General features: G+C 48.3%; 1 protein-coding gene across 3 annotated transcripts in view; it reads left to right on the plus strand.

Annotated features, from left to right (window-relative positions):
* The first annotated feature begins 7,723 nt into the window (after window positions 1–7,723).
* Window positions 7,724–27,280, plus strand: part of ZBTB4 (zinc finger and BTB domain containing 4) — a 60,047-nt gene continuing 40,490 nt past the window's right edge. The window contains exons 1-2 of one of the 3 annotated variants that reach the window (XM_069218732.1): window positions 7,724–7,953; window positions 10,835–10,903. The gene's annotated coding sequence lies outside the window, so the exon portion shown is untranslated. Of the gene's footprint in view, window positions 7,954–8,027; window positions 8,138–8,246; window positions 8,504–10,834; window positions 10,904–27,280 lie in introns of those variants that run through there. The other 2 variants (XM_069218730.1, XM_069218731.1) reach the window with 2 other exon arrangements.

The following is a 27,280-nucleotide window of genomic DNA, read 5'->3' on the forward strand; positions in this document are numbered from 1 at the left end:
CTCTGAAGACAGAGAGAGGTCGGCCTGCACTGTTCTGAGATAAAGAGGTAAGTATGGCCAGAACTCTTTGAGAAAGAGACAGGTCTGCCAGCACTCTTTTGAGATAAAGAGACAAGTCTGGCCAGAACTCTTTGAGAAAGAGACAGGTCTGCCAAGCACTCTTCTGAGAAAGAGACCGCCCTGGCCAGCACTCTCCTGATATAAAGAGCCAAGTCTGGCAACCACTCTTGGAGAAAGAGGCTGGTCTGCCAAGCACTCTTTTGAGAAAGAGACAAGTCTAGCTAGCACTCTTCTGAGATAAATAGACAGGTCTGACCAGCACTCTTCTGTGAAAAAGAGACAGGTCTGGCCAGCACTCTCCTGACATAAAGAGCCAAGACTGGCAACCACTCTTGGAGAAAGAGGCTGGTCTGCCAAGCACTCTTCGGAGAAAGAGACAAGTCTAGCTAGCACTTTTCTGAGATCAAGAGACAGGTCTGGGTAGCACTCTTCTGTGAAAAAGAGACAGGTCTGGCCAGCACTCTCCTGACATAAAGAGCCAAGTCTGGCAACCACTCTTGGAGAAAGAGGCTGGTCTGCCAAGCACTCTTCGGAGAAAGAGACAAGTCTAGCTAGCACTCTTCTGAGATAAAGAGACAGGTCTGGCCAGCACTCTTCTGAGATAAATAGAAGGGTCTGTAGCACTCTCTGGAGATAGACAGAGATTTGGATGCCACCCTAATGATACCCAGAGCACGGGCTGCCCAGCACTCGTGTGACAAAGAGACAGGTCTGGTCAGCACTCTTCTGAGATAAAGTAACAAGTCTGTCCAGGAGTCAGGGCTGCCAAGGACTTTTCTGAGACAAAAAGTGGATTGGACAGCACGCGGGTGAGAGACGTCTGAACAGTACTTTTTTAAGATAAAGAGGTGTTTTGCCCGCACACTCCTGACATCAGAAAAAGTAGTCTTGCCAACACTTTCCTGAGATAGGAGCCAAAGTGAGTGACAGTGGCATATCGAGGCTATATGAATAGAATGTCACTTTTTCCAATAATAAAATTGATTTTAGCAATATACTGGTACCCTGGAGATAAATAAATTGTACCTCGTTACCAAGCTGGCCATTCTATGCGACCCAAGAACATTTACAATGTTAATAAAATATAGGTATATTTTCTTAATTATACGTCTCTCGTGGTCCTATCCAAACATTATTGATACATTTCACATAGCACGGAATACCACAATAGGTGGGCTGTTGTTATACCCCAACCCTCCTTTTACACATAAATTAGCCTAAGGAGATGAAGCATGTCGCTCACAATCTGAGACTCCTAGTTCCATCACAATCAGTCCATCCACTATGCTGGTCTACTCCAATTCTGTGAGGAATGTAATCTGTCACTTGTAGAACCTCAGAGGTCTGATGGGGGTTTAGAAAGCCCCACGTGACTTCCAAATCCGTCTAGAAAACTCTCCCACACATTACTTTAAATGGGATGAAGAAGGTGGAGGGGGTCTCTAAGAGAGGTGTGGACAAAGAAGTGTGACTAGGAATCCTTTTCAAAATTAGTGGTCTATTTAATTAAAGGCATAGCTTAACGCACGTAAACTAAAATGTTATGGCTCAGGCAGCATACTCCCTGGCCTGTGTTTGGGTGGCTCTCTGTGAGATTTCTGTTCTTGGCAACCAGACAACAGCCAACATCTAAACAAAGACCTACTCGCATTGTCAGTGCTTGTTCGCTGTATCAGATAAATGAATAAGTAAATGGATTTTGTGTTGAGTAATTAGAATTTAAAATATTTTAATTCTGGATTATGAAACAAGATTATGGGCCTGCTTACGACCTTGGCGGATGGGATACTCCCTCACAAACGTGACTGATATCCCGCCCGCCGTTATGCGAGTTCCATAAGATATAGTAGAACTTGTAATATGGCGGACTGGATATCCGTCACCTTTGTGATTGAGTATCCAATTTGCCAAGGTTGTAATCACGCCCTAAGATCTGTGGAAGCGGTATAGGCCTTCAGAGTGCCCCGAACATTCCCATTCTCCTCTCCACACCACTCTTTCCTGTAGCTTCCCATTCTGTTAGTTTGTAACGTTTTTATTTTTTAGCTTTCTGAAATCCTCCATTTGCATATCTCACACTTTCCCACAATTACAATAGGCACATATGCAATTATCACTCAGTGCACCCTTGAGGGAGGACACTGATTAGCTGTGCATTTAGTGCGTGCATCCCTTATGACCCACTGACAGGCACTGTGAGAAACCTGCTCTGCCTTCATCTTCAGTGCTCTCCACTGTGGCACATCAAAAACAGTCATCCACGGCCTGAACTCACTCCGACATGTGGAGGTGGCTCAGTTTAAAGTTTGCTCTATGGTGCAGGAAAAAACACAGAAGCACATCAAAAGACAAATGCTCTTAGAGAATGCAAGATGGAGTAAAACAAGTGAAAAAAAAAATATGAGTTGCATTGATGAATGATTACCTTAAGCGATTTTTTTTACAGTTATGATTCAGAAATCAAGTAGCATTTTTGCAAATAGAGTTAAGGACATGAATAAGTCCGATAGGAACTGTTTCAAAGTTGTTTTTAATTTACTGAGCAGTCCGAGTCCCAGTAGGACCAGCTCCATTTAAGTGTTCCTCTTACCTCTTTGGATGGGCCTTTAATCTGTGCCACACTGATCAGTCAGCACACAAATCATATTTCTTTTGGTGTTTAGGCACTCAAACCAGAAGTGCTAGATTAATCGCTTGCAAATACCATCTCATTCATAGGACTTGAGCTAGGGTGACCTGATTTTGAAAAACAAAAACTGGGGCATTCCTCAAACAGAAGTAAGACTACAATTTTGCATTAACCAAAGGGACACAGAATTACTTAATAGACTGCGCTCACAAACATTGAAAACAGAGACTGAGGCACTAAGGGGAATTGAATGCAACTTTTACACACTCGTAATTAACCCTGCACTGGAACACTTGGAAACTTGCCTCCCCCTGTGTTGCATCAACTCTTTGTGAGAAGTAGGACATAGGCTAATGTATTGAAATTGCCCAGGAGAGGTGATGAAAAGCCAGGACTTTCCTTGCACAATCAGGATGCCTGGTCATCCTACCTTGACTGAAAAACACAGAGCTGTGGCTTTTAAATACGCATCCACTTTTCTTGTACTTTAGCACTTGTGACCTCAGAGCTTAATTTAAGTGGATACTTTCAAGTGCTAAGCATTGTCACTTAATTGTCAACACCAGCGCTTGTGACTCTGCCACATGAAGACTGCAGGAGGCTGGTCATCTATGTATTGTGCAAAGCTAGGCACACTGTGCAAGTGGTCCAGGCAACCACATGTCAGTTTGCAAAGCATTTGTAGTACTCACAGTATCAATCTTGAAACTCACACAGTCAAAGGAATAACTAGAGACCAATTTATAAAAAATACTTCAGATGTTTATGTAATTTTTAATTATCAAAATTGGTTAAGTACTTTTTGAGCTAGGGATTTTTGATGGTTAATAAAAATAGTCTTTCTGTGCATAATTATGCACCATAGGAATCAATGGAGTATCTCCTTTAAAAATACATATAAAATCGTACAGTTGGTTTTCCACGTTCTTCTTTTGCAGGTTGGTCGAGGTGATTGGTGGGCACATTGTGCCAGATGGAGCAGTTTGGGTGGTTCTCGATTGTGGCGGGAGCAGTGGTGAAAGGTCTCTGGTGCTTCCTCCTGGTCATATTTCAGCCCCAGGTGGGCTGGTTTTCTTGGTGTCAGATGTCAGCTGACCAATACCCAGGGTACTGGTACGGTTTGACCACCGTAGTGCGCAATGCCACCAAACTTTGTCCTCACGGTCGTTGGTGTGTCATCTGGTTCAGCTGCGACTTGCGATTCAGGAGCTAGTGGCTGGTCAGTGAAGTGACCCTCACTGGCTTGGTGGTTACTTGCTGTTGCAGAGAGGTACCTCCATAGTGGAGGGAGTGCTATGGCGATGTTCTAAGCCTGGAGGACCTCTTGGGTCCTTTTAGAGTTTTTCCAGTTGTGCAGCAGCTCCTCAGCGGCAATTGTCGGGTCCTGGGTGCAGCTGGCAGGGTTTGGCGTCTTTTCTTTGTTGCAGCAGGTCCACAGTTCTTGTGCCTCGGATCTTCTTTGTGCTGGTCTTGTTTTTTTATATCGAATCGGATTACCTGGTCTAGGGGTGCCCACTAAATACTGAATTAGTAGGCTGTTTAGGGGGAACCTGGTAGTGTCCAATGGGTCACCTACCTTTAGGTGGCTACACTCACTACAGTGTCCACTTACTGTGGGAAGGGTCACTTCCATATCCCTGATTGTCTATTTTCTTCTATCCAAGAGGAAAATTAAGTGCTCACATAGCACTTTGAAGCTCGCTGTCAGGGGCAGTGCCCATTCCCAAGGGAGGGGATTGTAGCACATCCACGCAGAAAGGGCATTGTTCTACAAACCAGAGAGACGGATCTGTACCCCAAGGTTTGTAGATTGGGTGTCTGGAGATGGCAGGCTGGATAGGACCACTCAGCAACCATGCCAGGGTGGTTAGCTTTTGCAGGGGTCATCTGTGAGGTGAGCCCTGGATACATTTAGGAATAAATCCAATACTGGTACCAGTTTGGATTTATCATTCTGAGTTGTTTGATACCAAACAACCCAGTGTTCATAGTGGCCATCATGTAGCTGAGAAACTGATGTTGACCAATGCCCAGCACATGCAATCAATCAATCAAGGGATGTGTAAAGTGCGGCTACTCACCTGTGAGGGTCTCATGGCGCTGGGGGAGGTTGGGGGAGGGAAGGGGGGTGCCGAGGATCAGTCAAAGAGCCACGTCTTGAGGTCCTTCCTGAACTGTGATAGGGTGGGAGATTGTCTGAGGTGGATGGGGATGGTGTTCCAGGTCTTGGCGGCGATGTGGGAGAAGGCGCTTCCTCGGCTGTGGTTTTAGGAATGTGGGGGACGATGGGGAGGGACTGGTCGGCAGAGCGGAGTTGTATGGCGGGAGTGTAGAAGGATAGTCTGTGGTTGAGGTAGGCTCTTCTGGCGTTGTGTACGGCCTTGTAGGTGTGGGTCAGGATCTTGAAGGTGATTCTTTTGTCGATAGGCAGCCAGTGTAGGTCTCTTAGAAGGGCGGAGGTATGGCTGTGTCATGGGGCGTTCTTGCTGAGAAGGACGGAGGCTTTCTGGATGCATTGCAGTCTTTTCCGGGTCTTGTCGGTGGTTCCGGCGTAGAGTGTATTGTTGTAATCAAGGCGGCTGCTGACAAGGGCCTGGGTGGGAATCCAGTAGTAGATTTTTCAAAGCATGCACAGAGTGTGGTATCAACCCGATGAGACAACACTCACCTGTCGATCTATTGAGAGTGATGAGTCTAAGATGACGCCGAGGTTGCGGGTGTGGCCTGTGGGGGCATTTCCAAGGGCAGTGGGCCACCAGGACTCGTTCCAGGCAGAGGGTGTGGAGGTGAGTATGAGGACTTCTGTTTTGTCTGAGTTCAGTTTGAGGTAACTATCCTTCATGCAGGCGGCGACAGCTTTCGTTCCTTTGTGGAAATTGTTATTGGCGGTGGTCGGGTTGTTGGTGACGGAGACTATCAGTTAGTGTCGTCGGCATAGGAGACGATGTTGAGTGCGTGGCTTCTGATTATGGCGACCAGTGGTGTCATGTAGAGGTTAAAGAGGGTGAGACCCAGCGAGAATGCTTGGGGGATGGTGCAGCTGATCTTGGTGGCTTCCGGTGCAAAAAGGGGGGTGGGAAGTCCGATTTTCTGTGTTCTGCCAGTGAGAAACGAGGAGAGTCATTGTAGTGCTGCGTCTTGGATGCAGGATTCGTGGAGACGAGTGCGTAGGGTGTCGTGTGAGACTGTGTCGAAGGCGGCAGAAAGGTCCAGAAGGATGAGGGTGATGGTTTCACCTTGGTCGAGGAGGGTGAGGATGTCGACTGTGGCAGAGAGGAGGGCCGTCTCAGTGCTATGGTTGCTTCTGAATCCTGAATGAGAGGGATCCAGGATTTTGTTGGCTTCCAGGAAGGTGGTGAGTTGTTTGTTGACTGTCTTCTCAATGACTGGCTGGAAAGGGGAGCAGGGAGAAGGGGCGGTAGTTCTTAAGGTCTGTTGGGTCGGTGGTGTGTTTCTTCAGTAGAATTAAAATGCATTAAAAAGGCTGCTCTGTTCACTGAATATGTCCTAGGTTTGGCGATGACACAGTTGGGGTATATTGCTCATGTATCTATGACCTCATATCATATAGTGCACCCTGCCTTCGGGTTGGAAAGCTGCCAGAGGCTTGTCCTACCCATACTTTATGCAGTTTATGGTGGACAGGGCATGCAGGCAGTGTGCCATATCGAGTTTGTGTTTGGAATAGGATACCCACCCTGCAATGGCAGTGCAGGGGGTATCTGGATGCATTGCCCTAGAGGGTGGGACAATCAGTGCTGCTGCCCTCAGGGGGCTACCCATAGTACCCCATGCCCTGGGTACCCAAGTAACTTTTACTAGGGACTTATAGTGGTAGTTAAAAGGTGTATCCAATCGTTGCAATGCATAACAACAGTTTTGGGGAAAGAGCTCTGGCCCAGGGAACCTGGTTAGCAGGGGCCCTGGGCACTACAATTTCTAGGCTACAACAGCTGGCAAAAAATGGGGGCTAACATTGTTAAAAAGAGGCCTTATAGCACAGTGGCGCTGTAACTAATTTAAAAATGGCCACAACAGTTAATTATTAATTCAATGTTCATAAAAAAAAAATAGTATTACCTACCGCCCAAGCCATTTCTACAGCTCTGGGGGCCTGGAATAGTCTGAACCGTCACACTTGTAGGAGTATGAGGGTTTTCTAGTTGTGTTGTAAATATCCCAGGCAGCATTGCAGGGGCACTGTGTGGCGCACGCTGCAGTGGCCTCCTGACCAGAGCCATGGTTCTTATTATTATATATTTTTTTAACAAATAAAGCTGTGTGTGGCCTATTCTAGAACCACGGCCAGTGTGACTTGAAACACATCACATGTTGCAAGAGGTTGGTTCACAAGCACCTTCACAACATTATTGCCATGGCCCTAGCCCTTATGAGCATCTCGATGTAATCCAGGTGCTGTGCTTGGGCTGCAAGATGCTCTGACCACAGACGTCTCGAACAATTAGTGCAATGGAAGAAGACAAAGACTATAAGACCCAGAATGCAACACTGTCAGGAAAGGCCAAGACTAGAAAGCGTTTATATTATCAGAGTGCGGCAGTCACCCTGACGAGGGTACACTCACTCTTCTGGGACTTGAACTCGGGTGATATCAGAGCAGTGGTTTGTAAATCAAGGCCCTTCGGTGAGATTTAAACCCACATCGGGTTAAAATAGCAAGTTGTGAATTTCCGGTTTCGTTTATTGGTCTTGAACCCGTGTTTCCTTATGCGCACATGTGCACAAGCCCCCCATTACTTTTATGGGACTGAGCCTTAGTCATATTTCCGCAGTGTTACATGTTATCCTCCTTAACTTGGCCTTGAAACCAGAAAACCTACCGGAATACATCCCTCCCAGCTCATCCTCCTTTGAAATGTGCGTCTATCCTCAGACATATTCTCTATCTATAAAACAAGCGTAAGTCCTCTTATAGACTTAAATCGGATAAACATCTAGGAAAATCTTTCTTGCCCTTAAAAAAATGTTTCCCGTTGCCATTGATGGCAAAGGGCTAACATTCCCAGCATTCTCTCAACACAAAAAAAAAAGGAAAAAAATGTTCAGGGGTATGCCTGGCTGCCATTTCTCCTCTCTGACTTGAACCTGTGCCCAGTTAGAGCATCCCTCCCTGTTAAGGGGCTTGAACCTGGGTCTTGTTGTCATGGTGAATTGGAAACCCATCTCTTTAGTGACACTTGAACCCGCGGCATGTCCGAGAGCGGAGGCTCATGGCTCCCCTGTCTGGACGTCGGAACTACAAGGTGCGTAGGCAGCACCGCTCCAACTTCTCGACTTCCCCCTCTCAGCACTGAATCCCACCGCACCGGCCTCCGTAGCCTCTCTCCGTAACCGGAACCATCCCCTCCCCTGTGCGCGCACGGACATGACACACTCCCTGGCGCCGGTGCAGCCCCCGGACCCCATCCATGGTCCTCCCGATGCAAGGTACCGGCCGGGGCGCCTCCTGCACCCACGCCCCCAGCAGCCGCCGTCGTTTCTGTGCCGTATTTTCCGTGCAGCCGTTATTAGGCCGGGAGGTGGGAGGGATGGAGAGAGGCTGCGGTGGGGGCGGCGCGCGTAGGGAGGGAGCGGGCCCTGCTGGCGCAGAGTGGACGCCTCCGGAGCTCCTCCAGGGGCCTGCGCCGCGCGCCATGGGCGCAAAGTTTGTGGCGACGAGGCTACCGGAGGCAGGGCCTGGCAGCGCGGCTGCTGCGCATCACAGCCCCCGAGCCCGCCGGCCGGCCCACGACTCCCACCCCGATGAGGCGGCCTCCATTTTAGGCACAGATTGGGAAAGCTTTGGACAGACAGGTATGGTACCCCCGGCCGCCCCTCGCTCCTCAGTAAGGGCCTGGTTGCCACAAATGTATCTTCGCCTTCGCCATGTTTTCCCGTAAACACCGGCGAGGGGACCGTTTATGTTTTCACAGACTGCGTAATTGTAGGTTTGATGACGCCACTGCTCCCCTTCTTGGTGGAGAAGGGGTGACTAGGTGGTATGGGAGGCGCAGGAGGTGCGCACAGGTAATGCTCCCCTCCCCTATACTGTAAGGCGGATGTTTCAGAAAGTCACCGAGTTCCGACTCCGTGATAATGCACTTTAGTTCTCCTGAGGGCCCCTTCTTTCCGGAGAGGAGAGAGACTTCGTGCGCATTACGCGGCACCTCTGCCATCTCCGGGTCAGTGTAGAGGGAAGATCGGCCACGGCTGCAAAACCAGGGGACAGGATACCTTCTATCCTTGCCAGTTGTGCCCCGGACTCTCCCGGTAGGTATTGGGGGGTGGTTGTCTATTTGTTAAATATCTTTGTGGCCCATTTCTTTACTTACAAGGACACGAAATTACCGCTGCGTACCTAGTGATAGACTAAAATAGTCCCCTCTTGCGGCCTTCCCTCTTCAAAGTGCTTATAGCAATCTCTTGGTGCAAAGCCATTCCTTCTCCTTTTTCCCGTATGAGCCCCAAGAGGCTCGCGTTTGAGTAAGGCGTTGGCGCGCTTCCAGTCAGAGCCCGTGTCTCAGGTGTGTAGGCCCTCCTGGCCGGGTTTGTTCTTTCTAAATTCCCAAACTGTGGAAGGGGCGTGGCGCAGCATTACCGAGTTCACAAGGCCATCTACTAGTGACGTACTATGGAGCTGAGGTCCTTGCGCACTGGCCATGGGTGACAAGAAGAATGGCTCGTGGCCTTGTATGCTATAGCTGTGTATTATCAGTTATTGCCTGCACATGTTGCTTTTGGAGAACAAGAAAAGAGAATAAACATATTTGCAACACCTAAGCAGGCGTGGCCCTGGAATAGCTTGAGGGTTTTGTGCTTTAGGGGTGTAATTGTCGGGCAGCTTAATGCCTTGATTTTTTTTTTTGGGGGGGGGGGGGAGGCATCATGGTCTGGTATTTGTTGAGAGCTGTCTCTCAAAGTGATAGACCCAGAGAGCATGGCCTAGGGCCTTTTGACTTTGGGGGTGTAAAGACCACTGCTGTGACCTACAGTGGATGATGCTTTTGCAGACAAACCTACGCGTTTTTGGGCCTGCTGTGGTTGGGCTCGGCATTAAGAATTTTTGGGTAGCTCCAGGGCACCCGGTTTTGCGATGCCTTGTTTACGCCTCCTAAAAAGATATATTGCCCTGGCGAGAGATCAGAGGAAGTAAAAGGGAGGTGTTGGGGGGGCGGCCAGTGAGACATTGATGGTCAGTGTAAGTCACGGACCCTGCACTGGGTTCAGCGGTGGTAAACAGCGACACCTATCGGCCACTGATTGAGCAGGGGTGGCAAATAGCATGGCCGTTTTATTTATGCGGTATTATATAGCGCGATTTTGACCCGAAGGTATCGGAGCGCTGTACAATAGCACCAGCGACGTGATACAAAGACATACATTTTTTTAGGTAGGCAGGGGAGTTTTAGGTGACTTGCTCAGAATCGCACGATGTTGAGCCGACGTCGGGACTCGAACCTGGTTCCTCAGCTGAAGAGTCGGCAACGCTGACCGGTAGGCCACATCCTCTAGCGGTGAGGCGAGCTAGGCTCTGCCTCGTTATGGGCTACCATGCACTTCTTTTCATTCTGGTAAGAAAGCTCTGCAGAGATTCAGTGGCCTCAGAATCAAGTCTGGGCGGGCTACCTCGGGCCTAGCGCCTAGAGCTGCCCACGTTAGCGCTGCGAACCAGGTTCCAATCCCGGTCACACCTCACCAGTGTCTAATTCTGGGCAGATCACTTAGCGCCCCGTGGCCGGGATGTAAGGTTATCTAATGCCATTAGCCCACGTTCACTTTATAAAATTGCAAACATAAATACGTTAGACTCCTGCCAGGATGGTTACAGCGTAGCACCAAACTGCAAAAATTACACATTTTAATTACGAGTTTCGATTTGTGCATCCATACCCTTCCTACATCCTTTAAAAATACTCAGTCAATTCAAAGTCAGTGTGTAGTTTGGTGCACATTGGTCAACATGGGCCGATGTTATTATCCGTAGAAAAAATACCAGTCGGTGTGATGACGAGGCCTAACCGCACATGGGGGAAGCAAGGGGCAAACACCTCATCTGAGCCTTACGTGTATGAGAGGAATTGTGCAACATAGATGACGTCATAGGACAAAACCCACTTAATGCAAAATGTCCCGTTTCATTTTCAGAATGCCATGGCGCCCATGAGCCTATATGAGGTCGTGACCCGGAAGGATTTCTGAAATCTCATTCTAGAGGTAAGATGGCTTCGTGTGCACCTTCTGGTCAACTGCCTATTGAGTAGGTTGTATAGCACACGGCGGTCCTTGGTGTTAGTTATAATTATTATATCGTATACATTTAATATGCAATTTTTTGTGATTTGTTATTACTACTTGCCTAATAAACATTCAGGGGAAAACTCACCCCTAAACTGCTATGACAGAGGAGGACGGCACCTGCACAATACTGCCAGGCAATGTGAAAGCTTGTAGAAATATTAATGTGCGGTACTGCAGTGACCTGTAGTAGTACTGTGCGGTAATGCAGAGACCTGTAGAAGTACTGTATGATAATACAGAGGCCTGTAGAAGTACTGTGCGGTAATGCAGAGGCCTGGATAAGTACTGTGTGTTAATGCAGACACCTGGAAAAGTACTGTGTGGCAATGCAGAGGCCTGCAGAAATACTGTGTGGTAATGCAGAGGCTGGAGAAGTACTGTGAGGCACTGCAGAGGCCTGCAGAAATACTGGGTGGTACTGCAGAGGCTGGAGAAGTACTGGGTGGCAATGCAGAGGCCTGCAGAAATACTGGGTGGCAATGCAGAGGCCTGCAGAAATACTGTGTGGTAATACAGAGGCTGGAGAAGTACTGTGTGGTAATGCAGAGAACTGAAGAAGTACTGTGCTATAATGATTAGGCCTGGAGAAGTACTATGCTGTAACGCAGAGGCCTGGAGGATGACGGTGTGGTAATGCAGAGACCTGGAGAAATACTGTGCTGTAGTCCAGAGGCTTGCTTAACTACTGTGGTTATGTGGAGTTCTGCTTAAATACTTTGCGGTAGTGCAGAGTCTTCGATAAATACTGGCGTTTAATGCAGAGGCCTGGGGGAATGCTGTGCGGTAATGCAGAAGCTTGCACAAAATATTGAGAGGTCATACTCTGCTTGGAGACATGCCGAAAGGCAATTCTGTGCCCTGCAGAAATTCTGTAAGGTAATGTTGGGACTGCACAAGCACCAGAGGTGGGGTGGAAGTAATGCTGAAACATGCAAACATTTCGAGAGGTATCTTATAGAAACCTGAGATAGCCGGGTAAAGGGGCACTGCTCGAATCTGCAATAAAATCGAAGGTAATGCTGAAATTCCTAGAAATGCTGGGAGGCCGTAATGCAGCCTGGCCCACAATTCCGGGGACCGCCAGCATGCTTAACGTTCATGCTGTCTTTCAGAAATACTGAGCTTTGATTTCTTGTCCAGTCCAAGTACTGGGAAGTAACCGCAGCCGCTTGTGAAAATAGGGAGACTCCGCGCAGAGCTTCGAAGCGCTACAGAAAATGTATTTCCGCAGTCGGACATTTTGCTAAATTGATAATGATACGAGTGCTGTGTGGCACACCCCGAAATAACTCCGAGCACCTACATAAATACAAGCTAGCGATGGTGTCATCCCGCTCCCTGGTGCATATTGTTCACACCTCGGAAGGATGAGAAGCCGAGTAGGTCTCCGCAGTTATGGACAGACCCCCCCCCCCCCCCCCCAACCAACGGACTCCCTTCCTCTGTCTGCAGAAGCGAACCACTGGCTCTCCTCGTCCCAGCCCTTCCGGTCTGTCTGGGACCTCTCTGCGCCGATTTACAGTTTGGTGTCAGGTGACCGTTGGGCACAAGGGTTATTGAAAGTTGGTTTTAGATCGTCCCTGGAGCTCTAAAAGAAGCCACATTATCAGAGGTGCCAGGTAGGATAACCCTGGTGCCGTCTGCTGCACTATTAGTCGGGCCACTGGAATTATGTGGCAGCACAGGGCCAAATTATACGTCAGGGGTAAGTGGAATTATGGGGCAAGAAACATCAAATTGCGTGGCAAAATGCGGCATATATTTTGTCATAGTGGTACTTCACTATTCCATGATTTTTAAACTTGGCAACACTCTGGGCATTGGCGGCACCTCATAAGTACCGGTTTCACATCCAGTTATAGCAATACGCCACAGAGAGGAGCTTCCACTGCGAGGCGACAAGTGTCATTGCATTTTTAGTAACTTTTGAACCGTTTGAGCTAGAAACACACTTTTTGGGGGTCAAATCTGCAGATTACTTGGCAAAGGCGAAAATCTGTATTTATGCAAAAATAACTGGGCCGCACAGTCACTTAACGCCAGTGGCCCTGCCTTTAGTATGTCCTGACTCTAAGCCAGCACTTTGCGTTTTGCACCTTGGTTACAGTGCAAATGGTGAAACTGCAAGGCCCAGATTGCAAAGTGGTGTTGGCAAAAAGTCAGGACAGGTTGAAGGTGCGCATGCCAGAGACCACTTGCCAGCGACATCTTGCAGTGCTGCATCATCTGTCTGTGTGTGTGTGTATTGTGTAAAATACATTCACTTTAATGTATAAAGCCCTTGTTGTGTTTCGTTTTTGTGATATGAATACAAAACATTGCAAACTACCTTTTAATGATACAGTCTTGTTCAACCCCGCGAACTTTTCCTGCCTTCCATTACTTTAATGCATGCTTCTCCGTTGCTGGTGCGTTACCCGGCGGAGCTGTCTTTCTAGGACGGCGTCATCGATCCGCGGGTTGCGGACAAAGACGTACGCTGGCCACTGAGCCAACTTAATGGTATTACAACTTGTGACTGCAGGTTGCAAACAGTTCTCTGCAGCAGGCAGCTATCTTATTGTGATTAGAAATGTGATCAGATGTGTTTACAGATTTCTGTACAGCAGATGAAACGGCCTGCTGAGCTATCTTTGGTTTGAGTTTTTGACATGGAACAATTAGAATTTGCGGCATTTTTTTCGCGTCAATAAGTGTTCTACTCTTGTCACGTCATAATCTGTTTTGTTTCACCTTTTTCAAAGACAATTTGCACACAGGTCGCAGTGCCGAACCCCACTCTGCGACCCTTAACGGCTCAACCCCCGCTATTGATTTGTGTGGGTCTTTTAAATCCATGATTTTCCCAAATAGTATAAATGAAGTGGTCTACAGGAGGAAACGAAAACCCCAAGTGTGTTAATGTCATTCACAAGGCGGGAAGGATTCCTTCGTTGTCCTGATTATTTTTTTGCTATTTAAACACGTGTATGCTGTCCCCAGAAAGTGTCCTCGAGGCGTTTTGTATTCTATATATATATATATATATATATATATAGTGCCCGCACGTGGGACACCGTCGGTGCATACCACCATGATGTACCGTTTCCTCGTGGCGGCTGCGCCATAGAAGGAGGTGCTTCCGGGTCACCGTTCAGTTCACACAGACATGTTTTAGAATATTGGAGAGTTGCCTCTAGGGTCGCCACCTGACCGGTTTTCTACTATGTTGTCTTGGCCAGTACAAAAATATCACTTCAAGCCAGTATTTCAAGCCTTTCTCTGTACATGCTTCGAACTGCAAAGATAAGCAGAAAACAACTTTTTAACGTGTTTTCGATTTCCCTTAATAATACACGACCAATAGTTACAGTAAACAAAGACAGAAAAGTCAAGTTACCATTAATCTATATGATTTTTTCTTTACATTCCTTTTAAGAATTACTGATCCGGCCGGCCTTTTGCAGAGTCTAAAAATAACAAACCGAATGGCTGGTATGTTCCCTCCTGGAAAGGTGGCAATCCTAGTTGTAGCCCAAAGTGTGTGGGGGGGAGGAGAGAGGGGACAATCTCGACACCACAAATCCTCCCTAAAAGATTCAACACTCACAAATGATGTGGTGGAATGGAACAAAGAGAGGGCCAGTTCGTCTACTCTGATTAGGGGGACCTGATGCTGAATTCCGGTGCCTTCTGGTAACGCTAGGTTCTCACAGGTTGAAATTTCCGTAATGGAAGAGGTGGTTTCACACACTTTTTGTGGCATGCTTCATCACTGACCCCACCCTGGTAGGACGATGCCACCAGGGTGGTCTCAACCTCTTGGTAACACCTGCACCAGAGGGAGTTCTTATAAACAAATTATAGGACAAGAAGGGAGATCCAGATAGTTAAAAATACCTCTTGGACTACCGGTACACTTTAACTTTATTAGTAGTGTCCGTGGCTATGGTTAAAAATGCTGGGACAGTACGAAGACCCCAATTACCATAACTGTCTGTGGAAGCCAACATGTTTCTGCCCTCACTTTGAGCCTGCATAGGTCTGGGGCATTCATCAGGGCTTGGGATCCCTAGTAATTTAACAATATGTTTATGACTAAAAAAAACCAAAAGTACTCACTCTGGTCCTACCTGAGTGAGGATCGAATCATGAGTACTTAGACAAGAGAGGGAAAAAAAAGGGAACGTGCTAAGTCCCGCTAATCCAGGCGGGTGTGATGTCCTCTCCATTAGGGCTTTCGAAGTATCTCCAAGTACACACGTGAGCCTGAAAAGTGAAAATCACTGCAAACCACAGCAAACGCTAGTGTGAAAAAAAAGTGCTGGAAAAAATTTGTTCTCAGGAGGACCATACGCCTAGATATCTTAAAGATTCATAATATACTGAATCACTCTTCTGCTGTGTAAATAGGTCTGACATTGAGGCAAAATCACCTTATTTAATTGCTATAATTGGAATAAAAACCTACCCTAAACTTAGGGGGTAGCAAGCTTCTGGTCTGGAGTAGTGGCAATGTCCTTCATAGTCACACACTAGAAGAACCATCAGCAGTAGGATCATATAAATCATGTTAAAAGTATTTTTTCACTGAGGATGATAAATGTGAACCCTTGTAACTTCCTAGCCGTTCCGAAAAGGAAGCTTTGGAAATATAGTAAAGGAAGTAAACACCAATTAAAATTGTTTGAGCATGTCTATCAGCTCTGTTGTTTTTATCCCGAAAGAAAGAAAAGAGGGGGCTCCAGGTAGGCTAGAAGGCAGTGTTGTAGGCAGAGATCAACAATTGTCTAGTGCTGGAGTATATGATTTGCCACACATAGAGAAGTATTTACAGCAAGTTCATAGACCTGCTGAGGCATCTTACTGCAAATGGATCATGTGGCTGCAGGAGGGAAGGTCTCTGCAACAGGAACGCAAACCTCATGCGCTATCTAATGTTATTCAATCCTGTGTCCTGCGGGTTACGCAGAGATGTGCCTGGAAAGTATACTAACCATCTGAGTTCTCTTGATAAGTCTGGAATCTGTAACCTATGGGTTGCACACTGTTTGGACCCCCAAAAGATCTCATACTGGACTGGAATCCGTGATGTATAGTTGGCACACAGTTTTCTTCAGCAGGCACACAACCCACTAATTTACCTTACTGGGATTGGCACAGTCGAAACAATATTTTTGGGTTACAAATAGTCTGCAAAGGAAGTTAGAGAAACAGAAGAAATTAAGAAAACTCCAGGAAATCCAGGTGTGTCACAATGATTTTATTTCCATTGGCGCCCCCCTCGCACACTTCACAGGCAGGAGGTTGTTGGAGGGGATCGGGGTGAGGAAGGAACAATAACATGTTTAATACTACATGCATCTACTTAAACCACTTTCAGTACAGAATTGAATACAATTTTTATGGGAGTAGGATATGGGAAGGTTGGAGATAGCTGATGCATAAGGGGAGCCTTTGAGTACACAGATCTTTGCAGTAGGAGCATTAACACGCCAAGCCAATAAAACCAGCTCAAACCTGGCAGGTGAAGTGTTAGAAATGGGGTTCCTGGTCAGCTATGGTAGGCACGTCAACCCAGCAGAGACCACCGCTCTAGTCAGGGCGAAAGAGCTACATTCCTAAGATAACCCCTGCTCACCCCCTTCGTAGCTTGGCACCAGCAGTCAGGCTTATCCCAGAGGCAATGTAAAGCGTTTGCACAACATACACAATCCAGTGACACAATAAGTACACCAAAAAGAAAACTCCACAACAAGTTATATAAAAATAAATTATGTTGTTCAAAACATCATTAGACTAACCACAACATGTATTAACAATACCGTGCTTCACAGGCAGTTGTCAGAACATCACACGTTACTACTACTCTGCAAAAGCAAGCAGTAGTCAGGTAAACACATACGTTATTACTATGCTGCCACACCAGCAGTAGTCGGGTCATCATTATCACCAAAAAGGCATGTTTTATCATGAAGGCTAAGCAGTCATCATCATGAATGCACATAGCATGAAAACATTCCCCTCTGCATATATCAAGGAGCCTGAGAGAATACACAACCCCCCCCCCCCCCCCAAACAAGGTAACCAGAACATACATCTCTACACCAGGGCACACTGGGAATAATGCAGAAACAAGGGCAGTAAATACTGTAGTAAAAACGCAGTACACACAATGAGGGTAAGAGTACCACTAGGAAATGTAACATTTACAAGAATCACCCCCAAGCACCTTCTATATGCAGGGAATTGCGCACCTTTGCTGCTTCTACACGATGGGTGGTATCACTCCACACCCCATCCAGCGCAGGAGCTCCTGCGCTCCTATCTTAAATAATGCAGTATTTTCTCTGTGATGTCCAGAGCAAACACCACTGTCTGTGTGTTAGGGCAGCTATGGTAAAGGTAGTGGTCCAGCGAAACTAAACCTCCCTGTCAGGACTCTGGTGGCAACTCCACTCCGAGCTGCCGTCACCCAGGTCCCTTACTTGTGGACATGCCCCCTGCACCCTCCACAGGTACTGCAAAAATAGAGGGAGGGAGAAAACACTGTAGAATAGGCACGAAGACCCTCTGGGTCCCCCGTGGGGGAAAAGCAATCCGACGCAGCTGCCCGTGGATGCGTGGTGCGCCTGCCTTCTTCTGCCCAGCTCAGCTTCCCTCCGCACCCTCCTGGTGGAAATGGTGTGACTCTCTCCGGGCGGGCTGAGTGCCGGGCAGGTCCACTGGGCAGTGTTTTCTCCAGCGCTGCTCGGCACAGCTGCAGCATTGCCCTGGCACTCACTCAGCTGGCGGGCTCTGGAGGATCCAGGAGTGGCCAACCCCCACAGGCTAAACCAGTGGGCCTTGGGAGAACACTGGGGAACATAGGCAAGGATGTAGGCAACAGACCAGCACAGTAGGGTCCTGATACTAAATTGGCAGTCTTTGGGCCAGCTTAACAGACCCCAGGCAGCACATTAGCAAGGCAGTCCTAATGGCTGTTCCTTGCGAGTCCTTCCGGCATCTAGTGTCTAGTCCTCATTGGGGTCCATCAGTGTCTCCCAATGTGGAGGACAGCCACTTGTACTTATACTCCTTTTTTGCAGCTTCATCAAAATGGGGAGATGAGGTTCCACCCAGCACTAACCAGTTCCAGGAGTGTCCCCTTTCTCCTCCAGCTCTGGCTTCAGTCATCAGTAGGGTGTAAATGAGTCCTTTGTGTGTGGCCAGGGCACAGCCTTTAGAGATGCATTTGTACCCCACCTATACCTCTCCCAGCCCAGGAAGACCATTCAGTATGCAGATGTACTCTTGTTACACCTTCACCCTCCCTGTGTACATGCTGTCTGAAAGGTATGCACAAAGCCCAGCTGTCAATCTACCCTAGATGTGCATTGGAGTCATGCTGCAAAAAAAACAGAGTTTTAAGCACAGAGCAATGCCCAGTTTCTAAAAGTGGTATTTCTACTATGGTAATAAAAAATCCACCTCCCCCAGTAAGCAGCATTTCTCACTACTATTCCAACCATACCAAACATGCCTGTGCCAGCCCTCATAGATCAGACAATACCACTTAGACATATGTTAGGGCATTTCCAATGCAATCCCGTGAGAGGAGCAGCACTCACGGTAGTGAGAAACTAAATAGGCGGTTTGTCACTTCTAGGACATGTAGCACATAAAGACATATGTCCTACCTTTTACATACATAGCACCCTGCCCTAGGGCTAGCTAGGGCCTACCTCAAGGGTGACTTATATGTTGTAAAAGGTGAGTTCCAGACCTGACAATTTAGATGCCAGGTCCCAGTGGCAGTAAACTGCGCATGCAGACCCTGCGGTGGCATGGCTGAGAAAGGTTCAAAAGGCTACTTCAGTGGATGGCACCAGCTGCGCTGCAGGCCCACTAGTAGCATTTAATTTACAGGCCCTGGGTATAAGGGTACCACTGCACAAGGGACGTACAGATGAATTAAATGTGCCAATCAGGTGGAAGCCAATCATACCAAGTTTAGAGGGGAGAGCACATGCACTTTAGCACTGATCACCAGTGATAAAGTGCTCAGAGTCCTGAAGCCAACAAAAAAGGGGTCAGAAAAATTGAAGGAGGAAGGCAAAAAGTTTGAGGATGACCCTGTAAAAATGACCAGGTCCAACATTGTCTCTGTTTTTTGGACTCTGGTAGCAAGGCAGTCCCATGCCAGACGGGAGGCCTCTAAAAGAGCAGTGGCACTGGGGAAGAGTCCATCTCAACTCAGCAGATACAAGGGCTTCTTTAAAGTCACTCGCATGTTAGGCTTGTATCTAATAAAGTCCTCTGGGGCTGGGGCTGAGTCCGTCTCAGCCCAGGAGCCCAGAGGGCTTCGGTAAAGTCACTTGCATGTCAGGCTGGTACCTTTCAAAGACAGAGGTGCTGGGGCAGAGACATTCTTATTTCAGAGTACTGCCTTCTGACCTGCTGTGGGCCAATCAAGTACATGTCGGGTCAATGATCCACAGAGGCGGTAAAAAAATAAAAATTACCAGCCGCCCCTGAAGCGAGCACACCTAAGGCATCTATAAGAATGGCAGTCATGAGGTAGAGCCAGTCAGCGCCCAGGCGGGGGCTTCTGTACTACTGGTAGACGTGTGGTTGTGTAAGTCACACTTCAGGCCGATATCAGAAAGGCAGGTAGAGCTGGGGCAGTGTCAGTCACCCCGAAGGCTAGTTAATCCAAATGGGTCGTAGGGCTGATGCTGAGGCGGCCACCTCGGAGGCTGGAGCCGGTTAAAGTCCGACGGGCCATTTTGGAAGAGCAATCATTTGTCAGGCCGGCCAGAAAGGGCTGGGGCAGAGTCATCACATCTCCAACTGACGTCTGTGTAAGGCCTGCGGGGCCTGGGAAGAGCCGCCAACTTATTCACAGAACAGTATCCAAGGCGGTGCGTTTGTGGGTGTCCACCTGTGACAAGTGCTGATAGAGTTTTTTTTAGAGCCCTTTTCCTGCAGAGATGGCGCTGTGCCGAGGCTGGTGTAAGCCTCCATGTAAGGAGATGTGCCCAGGCCGAGCACACGTCAGGTGATGACGTATGTTTGCCACTTCTCTCATTCTTTGGCAGCTCCCCTTGTCTCCACCAATCTCGCCCATTGCTTCTGTGTGCATTTCCGGACCTGGCACCGAGGTGCTCTTTGGTGATCACTGCGCGCCAGAACGCACCTGTGTGCTGACGTCACTGCCGGCCCTGGTGCGGACACCGTCGGTGCGTACAGCACCGGCGTCACGTGTAATGGATACAAAACTGCCCATCCTTCTCACTCAGGGCATTCTGTCTGTCTCTCTGGCCCTGGAGCATCTGGCTAAAGGACATTCTGTCTCTCCCTGGATCAGGGGCTTTCTGCCCTTCCTTCTGGATAAGGGACGTTGCCTGTCTCTCCCTAGATCGGGTGCATTCTGCCCACCCTCTGGCTCATGGGCTGTCTATCTATCTCTTTCAGGGTCATGGGCATTATACCCATTCCTCTGGTGAGTTAAATTATGTCCGTTGATCTGTGGCTCGCTGGTATTCTGCCCATATTTGTGGCTGAGGAACATTATTTCTCTCTGGCTCTGGAGCGTTCTGTCCACCCTTCTAGTGAGGGACATTTTGTCTGTCTCTCTGGCTCAGGGGCTTTTTGACCATACCTCTGGCGAGGGACATTCTATCTGTCTCTCGCTGGCTCAGGGGCATTCTGTCTGTCTCTCTGGCACAGGAGTGTCCTGGCCATCCTCCTAGCTTAGGGACATTCTCTCTCTCTCTGGCTGAGAGGCATTCTGCCCATTCGTCTGGTGAGGAACATTCTGTCTCTCTCTGGCTCATGGACATTCTGCCCATCTCTCTGGTCGAGCGACATTGTCTGCTGCTGTTTCATGGACATTCTGCCCAACCTTCTGGTGAGGGACATTCTGTCTGTCTCCCGCTGGCTCAGGGGCATTCTGTCTGTCTCACTGGCACAGGAGCGTTCTGCCCATCCTCCTAGCTTAGGGACATTCTCTCTCTCTCTGGCTGAGTGGCATTCTGCCCATCCTTCTGGCCGAGGTACCTTCTGTCTGTCTCAGGGGCATTCTGCCCATTCTTCTGGTGAGGAACGTTCTGTCTCTCTCTGGCTCATGGACATTCTGCCCATCCTCCTGGCAGAGGGACATTCTGTCTGTCTCTCCCTGGCTCGCGGCATTCAGCCCATCCTTCTGGCAGAGGGACATTCTGTCGGTCTCTGTCTGGCTGGAGGACAATCTGTCTGTCTCTGGCTCAGGGGCATTCTGCCCATCCTTCTAGTGAGGAACATTCTGTCTCTCACTGCCTCGTGGGCATTCTGCCCACCCTCCTGGCTGAGGGACATTCTGTCTGTCTCTCTCTTCCTGACTCATGGGCATTCTGCTCATCCTCCAGGCTAAGGAACATTCTGTCTGTCTCGACCTGGCTCAAGGGCATTTTGCCCATCCCTCTGGAAGAGGGTCATTGTCTTTTTCTGCCTCGGGGGGCATACCGCCCATTCTTCTGTAGAAGGACATTCTGTCCGTATCTCCCTGGCTCAGTAGCATTCTGCCCTTCTTGTGGCTGAGGGGCATTCTGTATGTCTCTTGCTCAGGGGCCTTCTACCCATACCTGAGGGACATTCTGTCTGTCTCAAGCGGAGAGATATCCACTATCTCTGACAGTGTGACATGCTGCTGCCGCTACAAATGAGGAGCTTTTCATTCTGGACACTTTTTCGTGCTGTTTATTAACCTTGTCATTGACATGTGGCCCGAACATAATGTACCACTGCGAGTCACTACATTAGACTAAACTAACATTTTAGGAGGCCACAGAAGGAAAGTTTAAAATGTTTCTGTTTAAGAGGCTGAGACAAATAAGGCTTGAACTATGTGATCGAGGGTACATGTAATATGTGACTTGGCTTAGAGACACACTGTCTCGTCACACATGTTACAGTTTCCAGCTGTAGACAGCAGAGCTTAATTGGGGTTATCAAGTGCTGAAAAAACTGCTTGATGTGGTTGTATTCTTAGCGAATGTGAGAAAGTAGCCTCTTTCTAGCCTTGTTATCCCCACTTTTGGCCTGTTTGTGAGTGTATGTCAGGGTGTTTTCACTGTCTCACTGGGATCCTGCTTACAGGGCCCAGTGCTCATAGTGAAAACCCTATGTTTTCAGTATGTTTGTTATGTGTCACTGGGACCCTGCTAGCCAGGACCCCAGTGCTCATAAGTTTGTGGCCTAGATGTATGTGTTCCCTGTGTGATGCCTACCTGTCTCACTGAGGCTCTGCTAACCAGAACCTCAGTGGTTATGCTCTCTCTGTACAAATTGTCACTAACAGGCTAGTAACCAATTTTACCAATTTACATTGGCATACTGGAACACCCTTATAATTCCCTAGTATATGGTACTGAGGTACCCAGGGTATTGGGGTTCCAGGAGATCCCTATGGGATGCAGCATTTCTTTTGCCACCCATAGGGAGCTCTGACAATTCTTACACAGGCTTGCCACTGCAGCCTGAGTGAAATAACGTCCATGTTATTTCACAGCCATTTACCACTGCACTTAAGTAACTTATAAGTCACCTATATGTCTAACCTTTACCTGGTAAAGTTTGGGTGCTAACTTACTTAGTGTGTGGGCACCCTGGCACTAGCCAAGGTGCCCCCACATTGTTCAGGGCCAATTTCCCGGACTTTGTGAGTGCGGGGACACCATTACACGCGTGCACTATACATAGGTCACTACCTATGTATAGCTTCACAATGGTAACTCCGAACATGGCCATGTAACATGACTAAGATCATGGAATTGCCCCCCCAATGCCTTCCTGGCATTGGTGAGACAATCCCATGATCCCCCGGGTCTCTAGCACAGACCCGGGTACTGCCAAAACTGCCTTTCCTGGGGTTTCGCTGCTGCCTACCCCTCAGACAGGTTTCGGCCCTCCTGGGGTCCAGCCAGGCTTGGCCCAGGAAGCCAGAACAAAGAACTTCCTCAGAGAGAGGGTGTTACACCCTCTCCCTTTGGAAAAAGTTGTCAGGGCTGGGGAGGAGTAGCCTCCCCCAGCCTCTGGAAATGCTTTCATGGGCACAGATGGTGTCCATTTCTGCATAAGCCAGTCTACACCGGTTCAGGGATCCCCCAGCCCTGCTCTGGCACGAAACTGGACAAAGGAAAGGGGAGTGACCACTCCCCTGACCTGCACCTCCCCTGGGAGGTGCCCAGAGCTGCTCCAGTGTGCTCCAGACCTCTGCCATCTTGGAAACAGAGGTGCTGCTGGCACACTGGACTGCTCTGAGTGGCCAGTGCCAGCAGGTGACGTCAGAGACTCCTTCTGATAGGCTCCTCCAGGTGTTGCTAGCCTATCCTCTCTCGTAAGTAGCCAAACCTCCTTTTCTGGCTATTTAGGGTCTCTTCTTTGGGGAATTCTTTAGATAAAGAATGCAAGAGCTCATCAGAGTTCCTCTGCATCTCTCTCTTCACCTTCTGCCAAGGAATCGACTGCTGACCGCGCTGGAAGCCTGCAAAACTGCAACAAAGTAGCAAAGACGACTACTGCGGCCTTGTAACGCTGATCCTGCCGCCTTCTCGACTGTTTTCCTGGTGGTGCATGCTGTGGGGTAGTCTGCCTCCTCTCTGCACTAGAAGCTCCGAAGAAATCTCCCGTGGGTCGACGGAATCTTCCCCCTGCAACCGCAGGCACCAAAGAACTGCATCACCGGTCCTCTGGGTCTCCTCTCAGCACGACGAGCGAGGTCCCTTGAACTCAGCAACTCTGTCCAAGTGACTCCCACAGTCCAGTGACTCTTCAGTCCAAGTTTGGTGGAGGTAAGTCCTTGCCTCCCCACGCTAGACTGCATTGCTGGGAACCGCGTGTTTTGCAGCTGCTCCGGCTCCTGTGCACTCTTCCAGGATTTCCTTTGTGCACAGCCAAGCCTGGGTCCCTGGCACTCTAACCTGCAGTGCACGACCTCCTGAGTTGTCCTCCGGCATCGTGGGACCTTCCTTTGTGACTTCGGGTGAGCTCCGGTTCACTCCACTTCGTAGTGCCTGTTCCGGCACTTCTGCGGGTGCTGCTTGCTTCTGAGTGGGCTCCTTGTCTTGCAGGGCGCCCCCTCTGTCTCCTCACGCAATTGGCGACATCCTGGTCCCTCCTGGGCCACAGCAGCATCCAAAAACCCTAACCGCGACCCTTGCAACTAGCAAGGCTTGTTTGCAGTCTTTTTGCACGGAAACACCTCTGCACGACTCTTCACGACGTGGGACATCCTTCCTCCAAAGGGGAAGTTTCTAGCCCTTGTCGTTTTTGCAGAATCCACAGCTTCTACCATCCGGTGGCAGCTTCTTTGCACCCACAGCTGGCATTTCCTGGGCATCTGCCCACTCCCAACTTGATCGTGACTTTTGGACTTAGTCCCCTTGTTCCACAGGTACTCTCGTCTGGAAATCCATCGTTGTTGCATTGCTGGTGTTGGTCTTTCTTGCAGAATTCCCCTATCACGACTTCTGTGCTCTCTGGGGAATTTAGGTGCACTTTGCACCCACTTTTCAGGGTCTTGGGGTGGGCTATTTTTCTAACCCTCACTGTTTTCTTACAGTCCCAGCGACCCTCTACGAGCTCACATAGGTTTGGGGTCCATTTGTGGTTCGCATTCCACTTCTAAAGTATATGGTTTGTGTTGCCCCTATCCCTATGTGCTCCCATTGCATTCTATTGTGACTATACATTGTTTGCACTGTTTTCTATTGCTATTACTGCTTATTTTGGTATTGTGTACATATATCTTGTGTATATTTGCTATCCTCATACTGAGGGTACTCACTGAGATACTTTGGCATATTGTCATAAAAATAAAGTACCTTTATTTTTAGTATATCTGTGTATTGTGTTTTCTTATGATATTGTGCATATGACACTAGTGGTACTCTAGGAGCTTCACTCGTCTCCTAGTTCAGCCTAAGCTGCTCTGCTAAGCTACCTTTTCTATCAGCCTAAGCTGCTAGACACCTCTTCTACACTAATAAGGGATAACTGGACCTGGTACGAAGTGTAAGTACCCCTTGGTACCCACTACAAGCCAGGCCAGCCTCCTACAGGGTACCAGATTGTATGAGACTAAATTAGCCAGAACTTTCTCTCAAGATCAGCTTTGTCCCCTGTCTGCAGGCTCCTGCTTTGATATGAGTTACCTTTTGGATTACGGAGATTGTACGGGCTCAGGCTTCGGACAGCTGACACAGCCCTCAGGTTACCCAGATGCTACTGGCTCAAGCCTCAGACAGAGCTGTCTTCAGGTATCCTGGGTCCTGCGGGCTCTGATACCCATTCCACAGGCCTCGGACAGCCGAGCTGCTGTTTGTGTCCTGCTCTCACATCAGACATCGGAGCTACCCTTTGGGTTACACAGTTCGTACAGGCTCAGGCCTCAGACAGCCGAGGTAGTCCTCAAGATACTGAGATATTACATGCTCAGGCCTCAACCAGAGCGATCCTTAGAGTAATATGGATCCTACAGGTTAAGGCTCTCGCATCCGACATCAGAACTATCCTTTGGGTTACAAAGTCTGTACAGGCTGAAGCCTCAGTTCCTCAGGTTTCCCACATCCTTCAGGTTTAGGCCTTGAACAGAGCTATACCTTTAGGCAATCTGGATCCTACAGGCTCTGATAATCATTCTTCAGGCTCTCACGTCCGACGTCAGATCTACCCTTTACATTACACAGATGGTACAGGGTCATGCCTCAGAAGGCTGAGCTACTCCTCCGGTTCCCCAGCTGTTACAGGCTCAGGCCCCAGACAGAGCTGTCTTTAGGTTATCTGGGTCCTACTGGTTTCTACAGGCTCTGACCTGATGCAGTGCTGCAACCCAGGCTACATCTTATATGCCTTGGGTAGACAGGTTAACACGACTATTGGAGAGTTCTTTTCAAGTGATTACAATCCACAAATTCATGTTCGAATTCCCACTCTAATAGCTTTAAATGCGAACATCTGGAGTCAATGTCTGGTGAAAGAAAAGCACACCACAGCAGGTGATGTTGTCCTGTGCCTGCATGGTTGGAGCAGTATGCTAAAGAAATGATCAGGAGGTCTTCAGTAATCACCACCCTACTGAGACTGCAGGGGTCATGCTGATGGCCTGAGTGGTTGCCATGAATGCAGGTCTTTAGTTCTGAGACTCCAGCTTAGATTGTGTCCTTGAGATTGTCAGATACAAACTTTTATGAAGGTCCTGATTGCTTACCGTTAATCTTCATTATTCTGAGTCTTACATTTCCTCGTCATTACAGAAATATCACCACATTGGTGTTAACAATCACAGTGGGCGATAAATTTAGCGACCGCCACGTGGTGGAGTTTTTTTTTTCTTGCACTCGGCTTGCCAACTGTAAGAAGGAACAGCAAGAACTGGTATACTATACCACCCTTCTCGGGTGGAACAAGCTCCCTGCGCTAAAAAATCAGCACTGGCAGCAGTCTGTGCCAATTTTCCCCCGTTGGCGGAACTCCACGGCATCTCTTGAAGTTTTTGTGTAACTCAGTGGAATTCTGTGGAGTGAAATTCAGTGACTTCTGCCCACCATTGGGTGGAATCAACACCCAATGGGGCAATATTTTTGTAAACGATAATTAGGACAATATTTGTGTCAGATGATATGTCTGCCTGTGATATTTTGACATAGACCTGTAGAAGTAGCGCTTCTCGAAGATGATAGTTAAATCAACTGAAAAACAAAGTTAATTATTTCCTTATTTTATTTTGAAATCACTGCTGAGTCAAGAGCCACAAAACATCCAGTTCCGTCACACTTTGAGAAGTCATTAATATTAAACAGGAAAAAACATAATAAACAGGAAATTCACAAGTGTTTGCAGTGAGCATAAGTTGTTGGTAAATTGTATCTGTACTGCACAGCAAAATGACTGAATTGCAGCTGACGTGAAATTAGCATTGCGCACCTTCTTCTGGTGGTATCACATCCACCACACATGCCTCAACTCGTGGCACTCTTTTAGGCTTGGATTACCAGATGTTTCCAGCTGATATATATATCCTGCTTCGAAGCCTATCCTGTACGTTGCTGGGGTCCAGACAGTGCACTGGACAGGAAACAAGAGAGGTGATTATGTTTGCACGGGAGTTGTAATTACAAGATGTGCGGAATTTACCACACTGGTAATTACCAGGTGCGATATAGTCTGCGCCCCCTCTATTTTACCCAGTTAGATAGTAGTAGGTCAAACCTACTGATGGATACCATGGGATATTGCCCAGAAAATATTGAGACATGCAGGTTTTGGTGCAGAAAGCACAATAATCTGGATTTT

Source organism: Pleurodeles waltl, chromosome 12, assembly GCF_031143425.1.
Source record: "Pleurodeles waltl isolate 20211129_DDA chromosome 12, aPleWal1.hap1.20221129, whole genome shotgun sequence".
NCBI lineage: Eukaryota > Metazoa > Chordata > Amphibia > Caudata > Salamandridae > Pleurodeles > Pleurodeles waltl.